Source organism: Podarcis filfolensis (assembly GCF_964270895.1).
Source record: "Podarcis filfolensis genome assembly, chromosome: 9".
NCBI classification, from domain to species: Eukaryota; Metazoa; Chordata; class Lepidosauria; order Squamata; family Lacertidae; genus Podarcis; species Podarcis filfolensis.
In genome coordinates this window covers 12,075,283-12,089,912 of record NC_139610.1, presented here as the reverse complement: position 1 = coordinate 12,089,912, position 14,630 = coordinate 12,075,283, and positions in this window count along the sequence as shown.

The following is a 14,630-nucleotide window of genomic DNA, read 5'->3' as shown; positions in this document are numbered from 1 at the left end:
GTCACAATTTCCGCAAAAATCCGACCTTCTACAAATCATTCAAAAATGGTGCCAATCAGTTGCAAATGCTCCCCTGAAAGGTTTGGCGGTCGAAATAGAAGGCTTCTTCTCACAGGACAAGAAATCAGCCCTCCACAACTTGACCTGCGGAAAAAGATTTTTTGAAAAAATCCCTAAGCCCCGGGGTCACAATTTCAGAAAAAGTATGACGTTCTACAATTCACTCAAAAATGGTGCCAATCGGTTGCAAATGCTCCCCTGAAAGGTTTGGCGGTCGAAACAGAAGGCTTTTTATCACAGGACAAGAAATCAGCCCTCCACAACTTGACCTGCGGAAAAAGATTTTTTGAAAAAATCCCTAAGCCCCGGGGTCACAATTTTCTCAAAAATCCGACCTTCTACAAATCACTCAAAAATGGTGCCAGTCGGTTGCAAATGCTCCCCTGAAAGGTTTGGCGGTCAAAACAGAAGGCTTTGTATCACAGGACAAGAAATCAGCCCTCCACAACTTGACCTGCGGAAAAAGATTTTTTGAAAAAATCCCTAAGCCCCGGGGTCACAATTTCCGCAAAAATCTGACCTTCTACAAATCACTCAAAAATGGAGCCAGTCGGTTGCAAATGCTCCCCTGAAAAGTTTGGCGGTCGAAACAGAAGGCTTTTTATCACAGGACAAGAAATCAGCCCTCCACAACTTGACCTGCGGAAAAAGATTTTTTGAAAAAATCCCTAAGCCCCGGGGTCACAATTTCCGCAAAAATCCGACCTTCTACAAATCACTCAAAAATGGTGCCAGTCGGTTGCAAATGCTCCCCTGAAAGGTTTGGCGGTCGAAACAGAAGTCTTTGTATCACAGGACAAGAAATCAGCCCTCCACAACTTGACCTGTGGAAAAAGATTTTTTGAAAAAATCCCTAAGCCCCGGGGTCACAATTTCCGCAAAAATCTCAATTTCTCCAATTCACTCAAAAATGGTGCCAATCGGTTGCAAATGCTTTCCTGAAAGGTTTGGCGGTCAAAACAGAAGGCTTTTTATCACAGGACAAGAAATCAGCCCTCCACAACTTGACCTGCGGAAAAAGATTTTTTGAAAAAATCCCTAAGCCCCGGGGTCACAATTTCCGCAAAAATCTCAATTTTTCCAATTCAGTCAAAAATGGTGCCAAACGGTTGCAAATGCTTTCCTGAAAGGTTTGGCGGTCAAAACAGAAGGCTTTTTATCACAGGACAAGAAATCAGCCCTCCACAACTTGACCTGCGGAAAAATATTTTTTGAAAAAATCCCTAAGCCCCGGGGTCACAATTTCCGCAAAAATCTGACCTTCTACAAATCACTCAAAAATGGTGCCAGTCGGTTGCAAATGCTACCCTGAAAGGTTTGGCGGTCGAAACAGAAGGCTTTTTACAGCAGGACAAGAAATCAGCCCTCTACAACTTGACCTGCGGAAAAAGATTTTTTGAAAAAATTCCTAAGCCCCGGGGTCACAATTTCAGAAAAAGTATGACGTTCTAAATTTCACTCAAAAATGGTGCCAATCGGTTGCAAATGCTTTCCTGAAAGGTTTGGCGGTCGAAATAGAAGGCTTTGTATCACAGGACAAGAAATCAGCCCTCTACAACTTGACCTGCGGAAAAAGATTTTTTGAAAAAATCCCTAAGCCCCGGGGTCACAATTTCCGCAAAGATCCGACCTTCTACAAATCACTCAAAAATGGTGCCAGTCGGTTGCAAATGCTACCCTGAAAGGTTTGGCGGTCGAAACAGAAGGCTTTTTATAGCAGGACAAGAAATCAGCCCTCTACAACTTGACCTGCGGAAAAAGATTTTTTGAAAAAATCCCTAAGCCCCGGTGTCACAATTTCCGCAAAAATCTCAATTTCTCCAATTCACTCAAAAATGGTGCCAATCGGTTGCAAATGCTTTCCTGAAAGGTTTGGTGGTCAAAACAGAAGGCTTTTTATCACAGGACAAGAAATCAGCCCTCCACAACTTGATCTGCGGAAAACGATTTTTTGAAAAAATCCCTAAGCCCCGGGGGTCACAATTTCCGCAAAAATCCGACCTTCTACAAATCACTCAAAAATGGTGCCAGTCGGTTGCAAATGCTCCCCTGAAAGGTTTGGCGGTCGAAACAGAAGGCTTCTTCTCACAGGATAAGAAATCAGCCCTCCACAACTTGACCTGCGGAAAAAGATTTTTTGAAAAAATCCCTAAGCCCCGGGGTCACAATTTCAGAAAAAGTATGACGTTCTACAATTCACTCAAAAATGGTGCCAATCGGTTGCAAATGCTCCCCTGAAAGGTTTGGCGGTCGAAACAGAAGGCTTTTTATCACAGGACAAGAAATCAGCCCTCCACAACTTGACCTGTGGAAAAAGATTTTTTGAAAAAATCCCTAAGCCCCGGGGTCACAATTTTCTCAAAAATCCGACCTTCTACAAATCACTCAAAAATGGTGCCAGTCGCTTGCAAATGCTACCCTGAAAGGTTTGGCGGTCGAAACAGAAGGCTTTTTATAGCAGGACAGGAAATCAGCCCTCCACAACTTGACCTGCGGAAAAAGATTTTTTGAAAAAATCCCTAAGCCCCGGGGTCACAATTTCCGCAAAAATCTCAATTTCTCCAATTCACTCAAAAATGGTGCCAATCGGTTGCAAATGCTTTCCTCAAAGGTTTGGCGGTCAAAACAGAAGGCTTTTTATCACAGGACAAGAAATCAGCCCTCCACAACTTGACCTGCGGAAAAAGATTTTTTGAAAAAATCCCTAAGCCCCGGGGTCACAATTTCCGCAAAAATCTCAATTTTTCCAATTCACTCAAAAATGGTGCCAATCAGTTGCAAGTGCTTTCCTGAAAGGTTTGGCGGTCAAAACAGAAGGCTTTTTATCACAGGACAAGAAATCAGCCCTCCACAACTTTACCTGCGGAAAAAGATTTTTTGAAAAAGTCCCTAAGTCCCGGGGTCTCAATTTCCGCAAAAATCTGACCTTCTACAAATCACTCAAAAATGGAGCCAGTCGGTTGCAAATGCTCCCCTGAAAGGTTTGGCGGTCGAAACAGAAGGCTTTTTATCACAAGACAAGAAATCAGCCCTCCACAACTTGACCTGCGGAAAAAGATTTTTTGAAAAAAAAACTAAGCCCCGGGGTCACAATTTCCGCAAAAATCTCAATTTCTCCAATTCACTCAAAAATGGTGCCAATCGGTTGCAAATGCTCCCCTGAAAGGTTTGGCGGTCGAAACAGAAGGCTTTTTCTCACAGGACAAGAAATCAGCCCTCCACAATTTGACCTGCGGAAAAAGATTTTTTGAAAAAATCCCTAAGCCCCGGGGTCACAATTTCCGCAAAAATCTCAGTTTCTCCAATTCACTCAAAAATGGTGCCAGTCGGTTGCAAATGCTTTCCTGAAAGGTTTGGTGGTCAAAACAGAAGGCTTTTTATCACAGGACAAGAAATCAGCCCTCCACAACTTGACCTGCGGAAAAAGATTTTTTGAAAAAATCCCACAATTTCCGCAGAAATCCGACCTTCTACAAATCACTCAAAAATGGTGCCAGTCGGTTCCAAATGCTCCCCTGAAAGGTTGGCGGTCGAAACAGAAGGCTTTTTATTACAGGACAAGAAATCAGCCCTCCACAACTTGACCTGCGGAAAATTTTTTTTCTAAAAAATCCCTACGCCCCGGGGTCACAATTTCCGCAAAAATCTCAATTTCTCCAATTCACTCAAAAATGGTGCCAATCGGTTGTGAATGCTCCCCTGAAAGGTTTGGCGGTCGAAACAGAAGGCTTTTTCTCACAGGACAAGACATCAGCCCTCCACAACTTGACCTGCGGAAAAAGATTTTTTGAAAAAATCCCTAAGCCCCGGGGTCACAATTTCCGCAAAAATCTCAATTTCTCCAATTCACTCAAAAATGGTGCCAGTGGTTTGCAAATGCTCCCCTGAATGGTTTGGCGGTCGAAACAGAAGGCTTTTTATCACAGGACAAGAAATCAGCCCTCCACAACTTGACCTGCGGAAAAAGATTTTTTAAAAAAATCCCTAAGCCTCGGGGTCACAATTTCCGCAGAAATCCGACCTTCTACAAATCACTCAAAAATGGTGCCAGTGGTTTGCAAATGCTCCCCTGAATGGTTTGGCGGTCGAAACAGAAGGCTTTTTATCACAGGACAAGAAATCAGCCCTCCACAACTTGACCTGCGGAAAAAGATTTTTTGAAAAAATCCCTAAGCCCCGGGGTCACAATTTCCGCAAAAATCCGACCTTCCACAAATCAGTCAAAAATGGTGCCAGTGGATTGCAAATGCTCCCCTGAATTGTTTGGCGGTCGAAACAGAAGGCTTTTTACCACAGGACAAGAAATCAGCCCTCCACAACTTGACCTGCGGAAAAAGATTTTTTGAAAAAATCCCTAAGCCCCGGGGTCACAATTTCCGCAAAAATCTCAATTTTTCCAATTCACTCAAAAATGGTGCCAATCAGTTGCAAATGCTTTCCTGAAAGGTTTGGCGGTCAAAACAGAAGGCTTTTTATCACAGGACAAGAAATCAGCCCTCCACAACTTGACCTGCGGAAAAAGATTTTTTGAAAAAATCCCTAAGCCCCGGGGTCACAATTTCCGCAAAAATCCGACCTTCTACAAATCACTCAAAAATGGTGCCAGTCGGTTGCAAATGCTACCCTGAAAGGTTTGGCGCTCGAAACAGAAGGCTTTTTACCACAGGACAAGAAATCAGCCCTCCACAACTTGACCTGCGGAAAAAGATTTTTTGAAAAAATCCCTAAGCCCCGGGGTCACAATTTCCGCAAAAATCTCAATTTTTCCAATTCACTCAAAAATGGTGCCAATCAGTTGCAAATGCTTTCCTGAAAGGTTTGGCGGTCAAAACAGAAGGCTTTTTATCACAGGACAAGAAATCAGCCCTCCACAACTTGACCTGCGGAAAAAGATTTTTTGAAAAAATCCCTAAGCCCCGGGGACACAATTTCCGCAAAAAACCGACCTTCTACAAATCACTCAAAAATGGTGCCAGTCGGTTGCAAATGCTACCCTGAAAGGTTTGGCGCTCTAAACAGAAGGCTTTTTATAGCAAGACAAGAAATCAGCCCTCCACAACTTGACCTGCGGAAAAAGATTTTTTGAAAAAATTCCTAAGCCCCGGGGTCACAATTTCAGAAAAAGTATGACGTTCTAAAATTCACTCAAAAATGGTGCCAATGGATTGCAAATGCTCCCCTGAATTGTTTGGTGGTCGAAACAGAAGGCTTTTTACCACAGGACAAGAAATCAGCCCTCCACAACTTGACCTGCGGAAAAAGATTTTTTGAAAAAATCCCTAAGCCCCGGGGTCACAATTTCCGCAAAAATCTCAATTTTTCCAATTCACTCAAAAATGGTGCCAATCAGTTGCAAATGCTTTCCTGAAAGGTTTGGCGGTCAAAACAGAAGGCTTTTTATCACAGGACAAGAAATCAGCCCTCCACAACTTGACCTGTGGAAAATGATTTTTTGAAAAAGTCCCTAAGCCCCGGGGTCACAATTTCCGCAAAAATCCGACCTTCTACAAATCACTCAAAAATGGTGCCAGTCGGTTGCAAATGCTACCCTGAAAGGTTTGGCGCTCGAAACAGAAGGCTTTTTATAGCAAGACAAGAAATCAGCCCTCCACAACTTGACCTGCGGAAAAAGATTTTTTGAAAAAATTCCTAAGCCCCGGGGTCACAATTTCAGAAAAAGTATGACGTTCTAAAATTCACTCAAAAATGGTGCCAATCGGTTGCAAATGCTCCCCTGATTGGTTTGGCGGTCGAAACAGAAGGCTTTTTCTCACAGGACAAGAAATCAGCCCTCCACAACTTGACCTGCGGAAAAAGATTTTTTGAAAAAATCCCTAAGCCCCGGGGTCACAATTTCCGCAAAAATCCGACCTTCTACAGATCACTCAAAAATGGTGCCAGTCGGTTGCAAATGCTCCCCTGAAAGGTTTGGCGGTCGAAACAGAAGGCTTTTTATCACAGGACAAGAAATCAGCCCTCCACAACTTGACCTACGGAAAAAGATTTTTTGAAAAAATCCCTAAGCCCCGGGGTCACAATTTCTGCAAAAATCCGACCTTCTACAAATCACTCAAAAATGGTGCCAGTCGGTTGCAAATGCTCCCCTGAAAGGTTTGGCGGTCGCAACGGAAGCCTTTTTATCACAGGACAAGAAATCAGCCCTCCACAACTTGACCTGCGGAAAAAGATTTTTTGAAAAAATCCCTAAGCCCCGGGGTCACAATTTCCGCAAAAATCTCAATTTCTCCAATTCACTCAAAAATGGTGCCAATCAGTTGCAAATGCTTTCCTGAAAGGTTTGGCGGTCAAAACAGAAGGCTTTTTATCACAGGACAAGAAATCAGCCCTCCACAACTTGACCTGCGGAAAAAGATTTTTTGAAAAAATCCCTAAGCCCCGGTGTCACAATTTCCGCAAAAATCCGACCTTCTACAAATCACTCAAAAATGGTGGCAGTCGGTTGCAAATGCTCCCCTGAAAGGTTTGGTGGTCGAAACAGAAGGCTTTGTATCACAGGAGAAGAAATCAGCCCTCCACAACTTGACCTGTGGAAAAAGATTTTTTGAAAAAATCCCTAAGCCCCGGGGTCACAATTTCCGCAAAAATCTCAATTTCTCCAATTCACTCAAAAATGGTGCCAATCGGTTGCAAATGCTTTCCTGAAAGGTTTGGCGGTCAAAACAGAAGGCTTTTTATCACAGGACGAGAAATCAGCCCTCCACAATTTGACCTGCGGAAAAAGATTTTTTGAAAAAATCCCTAAGCCCCGGGGTCACAATTTCCGCAAAAATCCGACCTTCTACAAATCAGTCAAAAATGGTGCCAGTGGATTGCAAATGCTCCCCTGAATTGTTTGGCGGTCGAAACAGAAGGCTTTTTACCACAGGACAAGAAATCAGCCCTCCACAACTTGACCTGCGGAAAAAGATTTTTTGAAAAAATCCCTAAGCTCCGGGGTCACAATTTCCGCAAAAATCTCAATTTTTCCAATTCACTCAAAAATGGTGCCAATCAGTTGCAAATGCTTTCCTGAAAGGTTTGGCGGTCAAAACAGAAGGCTTTTTATCACAGGACAAGAAATCAGCCCTCCACAACTTGACCTGCGGAAAAAGATTTTTTGAAAAAATTCCTAAGCCCCGGGGTCACAATTTCAGAAAAAGTATGACGTTCTAAAATTCACTCAAAAATGGTGCCAATGGATTGCAAATGCTCCCCTGAATTGTTTGGTGGTCGAAACAGAAGGCTTTTTACCACAGGACAAGAAATCAGCCCTCCACAACTTGACCTGCGGAAAAAGATTTTTTGAAAAATTCCCTAAGCCCCGGGGTCACAATTTCCGCAAAAATCTCAATTTTTCCAATTCACTCAAAAATGGTGCCAATCAGTTGCAAATGCTTTCCTGAAAGGTTTGGCGGTCAAAACAGAAGGCTTTTTATCACAGGACAAGAAATCAGCCCTCCACAACTTGACCTGCGGAAAATGATTTTTTGAAAAAGTCCCTAAGCCCCGGGGTCACAATTTCCGCAAAAATCCGACCTTCTACAAATCACTCAAAAATGGTGCCAGTCGGTTGCAAATGCTACCCTGAAAGGTTTGGCGCTCGAAACAGAAGGCTTTTTATAGCAAGACAAGAAATCAGCCCTCCACAACTTGACCTGCGGAAAAAGATTTTTTGAAAAAATTCCTAAGCCCCGGGGTCACAATTTCAGAAAAAGTATGACGTTCTAAAATTCACTCAAAAATGGTGCCAATCGGTTGCAAATGCTCCCCTGATTGGTTTGGCGGTCGAAACAGAAGGCTTTTTCTCACAGGACAAGAAATCAGCCCTCCACAACTTGACCTGCGGAAAAAGATTTTTTGAAAAAATCCCTAAGCCCCGGGGTCACAATTTCCGCAAAAATCCGACCTTCTACAAATCACTCAAAAATGGTGCCAGTCGGTTGCAAATGCTCCCCTGAAAGGTTTGGCGGTCGAAAAAGAAGGCTTTTTATCACAGGACAAGAAATCAGCCCTCCACAACTTGACCTACGGAAAAAGATTTTTTGAAAAAATCCCTAAGCCCCGGGGTCACAATTTCTGCAAAAATCCGACCTTCTACAAATCACTCAAAAATGGTGCCAGTCGGTTGCAAATGCTCCCCTGAAAGGTTTGGCGGTCGCAACAGAAGCCTTTTTATCACAGGACAAGAAATCAGCCCTCCACAACTTGACCTGCGGAAAAAGATTTTTTGAAAAAATCCCTAAGCCCCGGGGTCACAATTTCCGCAAAAATCTCAATTTCTCCAATTCACTCAAAAATGGTGCCAATCAGTTGCAAATGCTTTCCTGAAAGGTTTGGCGGTCAAAACAGAAGGCTTTTTATCACAGGACAAGAAATCAGCCCTCCACAACTTGACCTGCGGAAAAAGATTTTTTGAAAAAATCCCTAAGCCCCGGTGTCACAATTTCCGCAAAAATCCGACCTTCTACAAATCACTCAAAAATGGTGGCAGTCGGTTGCAAATGCTCCCCTGAAAGGTTTGGTGGTCGAAACAGAAGGCTTTGTATCACAGGAGAAGAAATCAGCCCTCCACAACTTGACCTGTGGAAAAAGATTTTTTGAAAAAATCCCTAAGCCCCGGGGTCACAATTTCCGCAAAAATCTCAATTTCTCCAATTCACTCAAAAATGGTGCCAATCGGTTGCAAATGCTTTCCTGAAAGGTTTGGCGGTCAAAACAGAAGGCTTTTTATCACAGGACGAGAAATCAGCCCTCCACAATTTGACCTGCGGAAAAAGATTTTTTGAAAAAATCCCTAAGCCCCGGGGTCACAATTTCCGCAAAAATCCGACCTTCTACAAATCAGTCAAAAATGGTGCCAGTGGATTGCAAATGCTCCCCTGAATTGTTTGGCGGTCGAAACAGAAGGCTTTTTATCACAGGACAAGAAATCAGCCCTCCACAACTTGACCTGCGGAAAAAGATTTTTTGAAAAAATCCCTAAGCCCCGGGGTCACAATTTCCGCAAAAATCCGACCTTCTACAAATCACTCAAAAATGGTGCCAGTCGGTTGCAAATGCTACCCTGAAAGGTTTGGCGCTCGAAACAGAAGGCTTTTTATAGCAAGACAAGAAATCAGCCCTCCACAACTTGACCTGCGGAAAAAGATTTTTTGAAAAAATTCCTAAGCCCCGGGGTCACAATTTCAGAAAAAGTATGACGTTCTAAAATTCACTCAAAAATGGTGCCAGTCGGTTGCAAATGCTACCCTGAAAGGTTTGGCGCTCGAAACAGAAGGCTTTTTATAGCAAGACAAGAAATCAGCCCTCCACAACTTGACCTGCGGAAAAAGATTTTTTGAAAAAATTCCTAAGCCCCAGGGTCACAATTTCAGAAAAAGTATGACGTTCTAAAATTCACTCAAAAATGGTGCCAATGGATTGCAAATGCTCCCCTGAATTGTTTGGTGGTCGAAACAGAAGGCTTTTTACCACAGGACAAGAAATCAGCCCTCCACAACTTGACCTGCGGAAAAAGATTTTTTGAAAAAATCCCTAAGCCCCGGGGTCACAATTTCCGCAAAAATCTCAATTTTTCCAATTCACTCAAAAATGGTGCCAATCAGTTGCAAATGCTTTCCTGAAAGGTTTGGCGGTCAAAACAGAAGGCTTTTTATCACAGGACAAGAAATCAGCCCTCCACAACTTGACCTGCGGAAAAAGATTTTTTGAAAAAATCCCTAAGCCCCGGGGTCACAATTTCCGCAAAAATCCGACCTTCTACAAATCACTCAAAAATGGTGCCAGTCGGTTGCAAATGCTACCCTGAAAGGTTTGGCGCTCGAAACAGAAGGCTTTTTATAGCAAGACAAGAAATCAGCCCTCCACAACTTGACCTGCGGAAAAAGATTTTTTGAAAAAATTCCTAAGCCCCGGGGTCACAATTTCAGAAAAAGTATGACGTTCTAAAATTCACTCAAAAATGGTGCCAATCGGTTGCAAATGCTCCCCTGATTGTTTTGGCGGTCGAAACAGAAGGCTTTTTCTCACAGGACAAGAAATCAGCCCTCCACAACTTGACCTGCGGAAAAAGATTTTTTGAAAAAATCCCTAAGCCCCGGGGTCACAATTTCCGCAAAAATCCGACCTTCTACAAATCACTCAAAAATGGTGCCAGTCGGTTGCAAATGCTCCCCTGAAAGGTTTGGTGGTCGAAACAGAAGGCTTTTTATCACAGGACAAGAAATCAGCCCTCCACAACTTGACCTGCGGAAAAAGATTTTTTGAAAAAATTCCTAAGCCCCGGGGTCACAATTTCAGAAAAAGTATGACGTTCTAAATTTCACTCAAAAATGGTGCCAATCGGTTGCAAATGCTTTCCTGAAATGTTTGGCGGTCAAAACAGAAGGCTTTTTATCACAGGACAAGAAATCACCCCTCCACAACTTGACCCGCGGAAAAAGATTTTTTGAAAAAATCCCTAAGCCCCGGGGTCACAATTTTCTCAAAAATCCGACCTTCCACAAATCACTCAAAAATGGTGCCAGTCGGTTGCAAATGCTACCCTCAAAGGTTTGGCGGTCGAAACAGAAGGCTTTTTATAGCAGGACAAGAAATCAGCCCTCCACAACTTGACCTGCGGAAAAAGATTTTTTGAAAAAATCCCTAAGCCCCGGGGTCACAATTTCCGCAAAAATCTCAATTTCTCCAATTCACTAAAAAATGGTGCCAATCGGTTGCAAGTGCTTTCCTGAAAGGTTTGGTGGTCAAAACAGAAGGCTTTTTATCACAGGACAAGAAATCAGCCCTCCACAACTTGACCTACGGAAAAAGATTTTTTGAAAAAATCCCTAAGCCCCGGGGTCACAATTTCTGCAAAAATCCGACCTTCTACAAATCACTCAAAAATGGTGCCAGTCGGTTGCAAATGCTCCCCTGAAAGGTTTGGCGGTCGAAACAGAAGGCTTTGTATCACAGGACAAGAAATCAGCCCTCCACAACTTGACCTGTGGAAAAAGATTTTTTGAAAAAATCCCTAAGCCCCGGGGTCACAATTTCCGCAAAAATCTCAATTTCTCCAATTCACTAAAAAATGGTGCCAATCGGTTGCAAATGCTTTCCTGAAAGGTTTGGTGGTCAAAACAGAAGGCTTTTTATCACAGGACAAGAAATCAGCCCTCCACAACTTGACCTACGGAAAAAGATTTTTTGAAAAAATCCCTAAGCCCCGGGGTCACAATTTCTGCAAAAATCCGACCTTCTACAAATCACTGAAAAATGGTGCCAGTCGGTTGCAAATGCTCCCCTGAAAGGTTTGGCGGTCGCAACAGAAGCCTTTTTATCACAGGACAAGAAATCAGGCCTCCACAACTTGACCTGCGGAAAAAGATTTTTTGAAAAAATCCCTAAGCCCCGGGGTCACAATTTCCGCTAAAATCTCAATTTCTCCAATTCACTCAAAAATGGTGCCAATCAGTTGCAAATGCTTTCCTGAAAGGTTTGGCGGTCAAAACAGAAGGCTTTTTATCACAGGACAAGAAATCAGCCCTCCACAACTTGACCTGCGGAAAAAGATTTTTTGAAAAAATCCCTAAGCCCCGGTGTCACAATTTCCGCAAAAATCCGACCTTCTACAAATCACTCAAAAATGGTGCCAGTCGGTTGCAAATGCTCCCCTGAAAGGTTTGGTGGTCGAAACAGAAGGCTTTGTATCACAGGACAAGAAATCAGCCCTCCACAACTTGACCTGTGGAAAAAGATTTTTTGAAAAAATCCCTAAGCCCCGGGGTCACAATTTCCGCAAAAATCTCAATTTCTCCAATTCACTCAAAAATGGTGCCAATCGGTTGCAAATGCTTTCCTGAAAAGTTTGGCGGTCAAAACAGAAGGCTTTTTATCACAGGACAAGAAATCAGCCCTCCACAACTTGACCTGCGGAAAAAGATTTTTTGAAAAAATCCCTAAGCCCCGGGGTCACAATTTCCGCAAAAATCCGACCTTCTACAAATCACTCAAAAATGGTGCCAGTCGGTTGCAAATGCTACCCTGAAAGGTTTGGCGCTCGAAACAGAAGGCTTTTTATAGCAAGACAAGAAATCAGCCCTCCACAACTTGACCTGCGGAAAAAGATTTTTTGAAAAAATTCCTAAGCCCCGGGGTCACAATTTCAGAAAAAGTATGACGTTCTAAAATTCACTCAAAAATGGTGCCAGTCGGTTGCAAATGCTACCCTGAAAGGTTTGGCGCTCGAAACAGAAGGCTTTTTATAGCAAGACAAGAAATCAGCCCTCCACAACTTGACCTGCGGAAAAAGATTTTTTGAAAAAATTCCTAAGCCCCAGGGTCACAATTTCAGAAAAAGTATGACGTTCTAAAATTCACTCAAAAATGGTGCCAATGGATTGCAAATGCTCCCCTGAATTGTTTGGTGGTCGAAACAGAAGGCTTTTTACCACAGGACAAGAAATCAGCCCTCCACAACTTGACCTGCGGAAAAAGATTTTTTGAAAAAATCCCTAAGCCCCGGGGTCACAATTTCCGCAAAAATCTCAATTTTTCCGATTCACTCAGAAATGGTGCCAATCAGTTGCAAATGCTTTCCTGAAAGGTTTGGCGGTCAAAACAGAAGGCTTTTTATCACAGGACAAGAAATCAGCCCTCCACAACTTGACCTGCGGAAAAAGATTTTTTGAAAAAATCCCTAAGCCCCGGGGTCACAATTTCCGCAAAAATCCGACCTTCTACAAATCACTCAAAAATGGTGCCAGTCGGTTGCAAATGCTACCCTGAAAGGTTTGGCGCTCGAAACAGAAGGCTTTTTATAGCAAGACAAGAAATCAGCCCTCCACAACTTGACCTGCGGAAAAAGATTTTTTGAAAAAATTCCTAAGCCCCGGGGTCACAATTTCAGAAAAAGTATGACGTTCTAAAATTCACTCAAAAATGGTGCCAATCGGTTGCAAATGCTCCCCTGATTGTTTTGGCGGTCGAAACAGAAGGCTTTTTCTCACAGGACAAGAAATCAGCCCTCCACAACTTGACCTGCGGAAAAAGATTTTTTGAAAAAATCCCTAAGCCCCGGGGTCACAATTTCCGCAAAAATCCGACCTTCTACAAATCACTCAAAAATGGTGCCAGTCGGTTGCAAATGCTCCCCTGAAAGGTTTGGCGGTCGAAACAGAAGGCTTTTTATCACAGGACAAGAAATCAGCCCTCCACAACTTGACCTGCGGAAAAAGATTTTTTGAAAAAATTCCTAAGCCCCGGGGTCACAATTTCAGAAAAAGTATGACGTTCTAAATTTCACTCAAAAATGGTGCCAATCGGTTGCAAATGCTTTCCTGAAATGTTTGGCGGTCAAAACAGAAGGCTTTTTATCACAGGACAAGAAATCACCCCTCCACAACTTGACCCGCGGAAAAAGATTTTTTGAAAAAATCCCTAAGCCCCGGGGTCACAATTTTCTCAAAAATCCGACCTTCCACAAATCACTCAAAAATGGTGCCAGTCGGTTGCAAATGCTACCCTGAAAGGTTTGGCGGTCGAAACAGAAGGCTTTTTATAGCAGGACAAGAAATCAGCCCTCCACAACTTGACCTGCGGAAAAAGATTTTTTGAAAAAATCCCTAAGCCCCGGGGTCACAATTTCCGCAAAAATCTCAATTTCTCCAATTCACTAAAAAATGGTGCCAATCGGTTGCAAGTGCTTTCCTGAAAGGTTTGGTGGTCAAAACAGAAGGCTTTTTATCACAGGACAAGAAATCAGCCCTCCACAACTTGACCTACGGAAAAAGATTTTTTGAAAAAATCCCTAAGCCCCGGGGTCACAATTTCTGCAAAAATCCGACCTTCTACAAATCACTCAAAAATGGTGCCAGTCGGTTGCAAATGCTCCCCTGAAAGGTTTGGCGGTCGAAACAGAAGGCTTTGTATCACAGGACAAGAAATCAGCCCTCCACAACTTGACCTGTGGAAAAAGATTTTTTGAAAAAATCCCTAAGCCCCGGGGTCACAATTTCCGCAAAAATCTCAATTTCTCCAATTCACTAAAAAATGGTGCCAATCGGTTGCAAATGCTTTCCTGAAAGGTTTGGTGGTCAAAACAGAAGGCTTTTTATCACAGGACAAGAAATCAGCCCTCCACAACTTGACCTACGGAAAAAGATTTTTTGAAAAAATCCCTAAGCCCCGGGGTCACAATTTCTGCAAAAATCCGACCTTCTACAAATCACTGAAAAATGGTGCCAGTCGGTTGCAAATGCTCCCCTGAAAGGTTTGGCGGTCGCAACAGAAGCCTTTTTATCACAGGACAAGAAATCAGGCCTCCACAACTTGACCTGCGGAAAAAGATTTTTTGAAAAAATCCCTAAGCCCCGGGGTCACAATTTCCGCTAAAATCTCAATTTCTCCAATTCACTCAAAAATGGTGCCAATCAGTTGCAAATGCTTTCCTGAAAGGTTTGGCGGTCAAAACAGAAGGCTTTTTATCACAGGACAAGAAATCAGCCCTCCACAACTTGACCTGCGGAAAAAGATTTTTTGAAAAAATCCCTAAGCCCCGGTGTCACAATTTCCGCAAAAATCCGACCTTC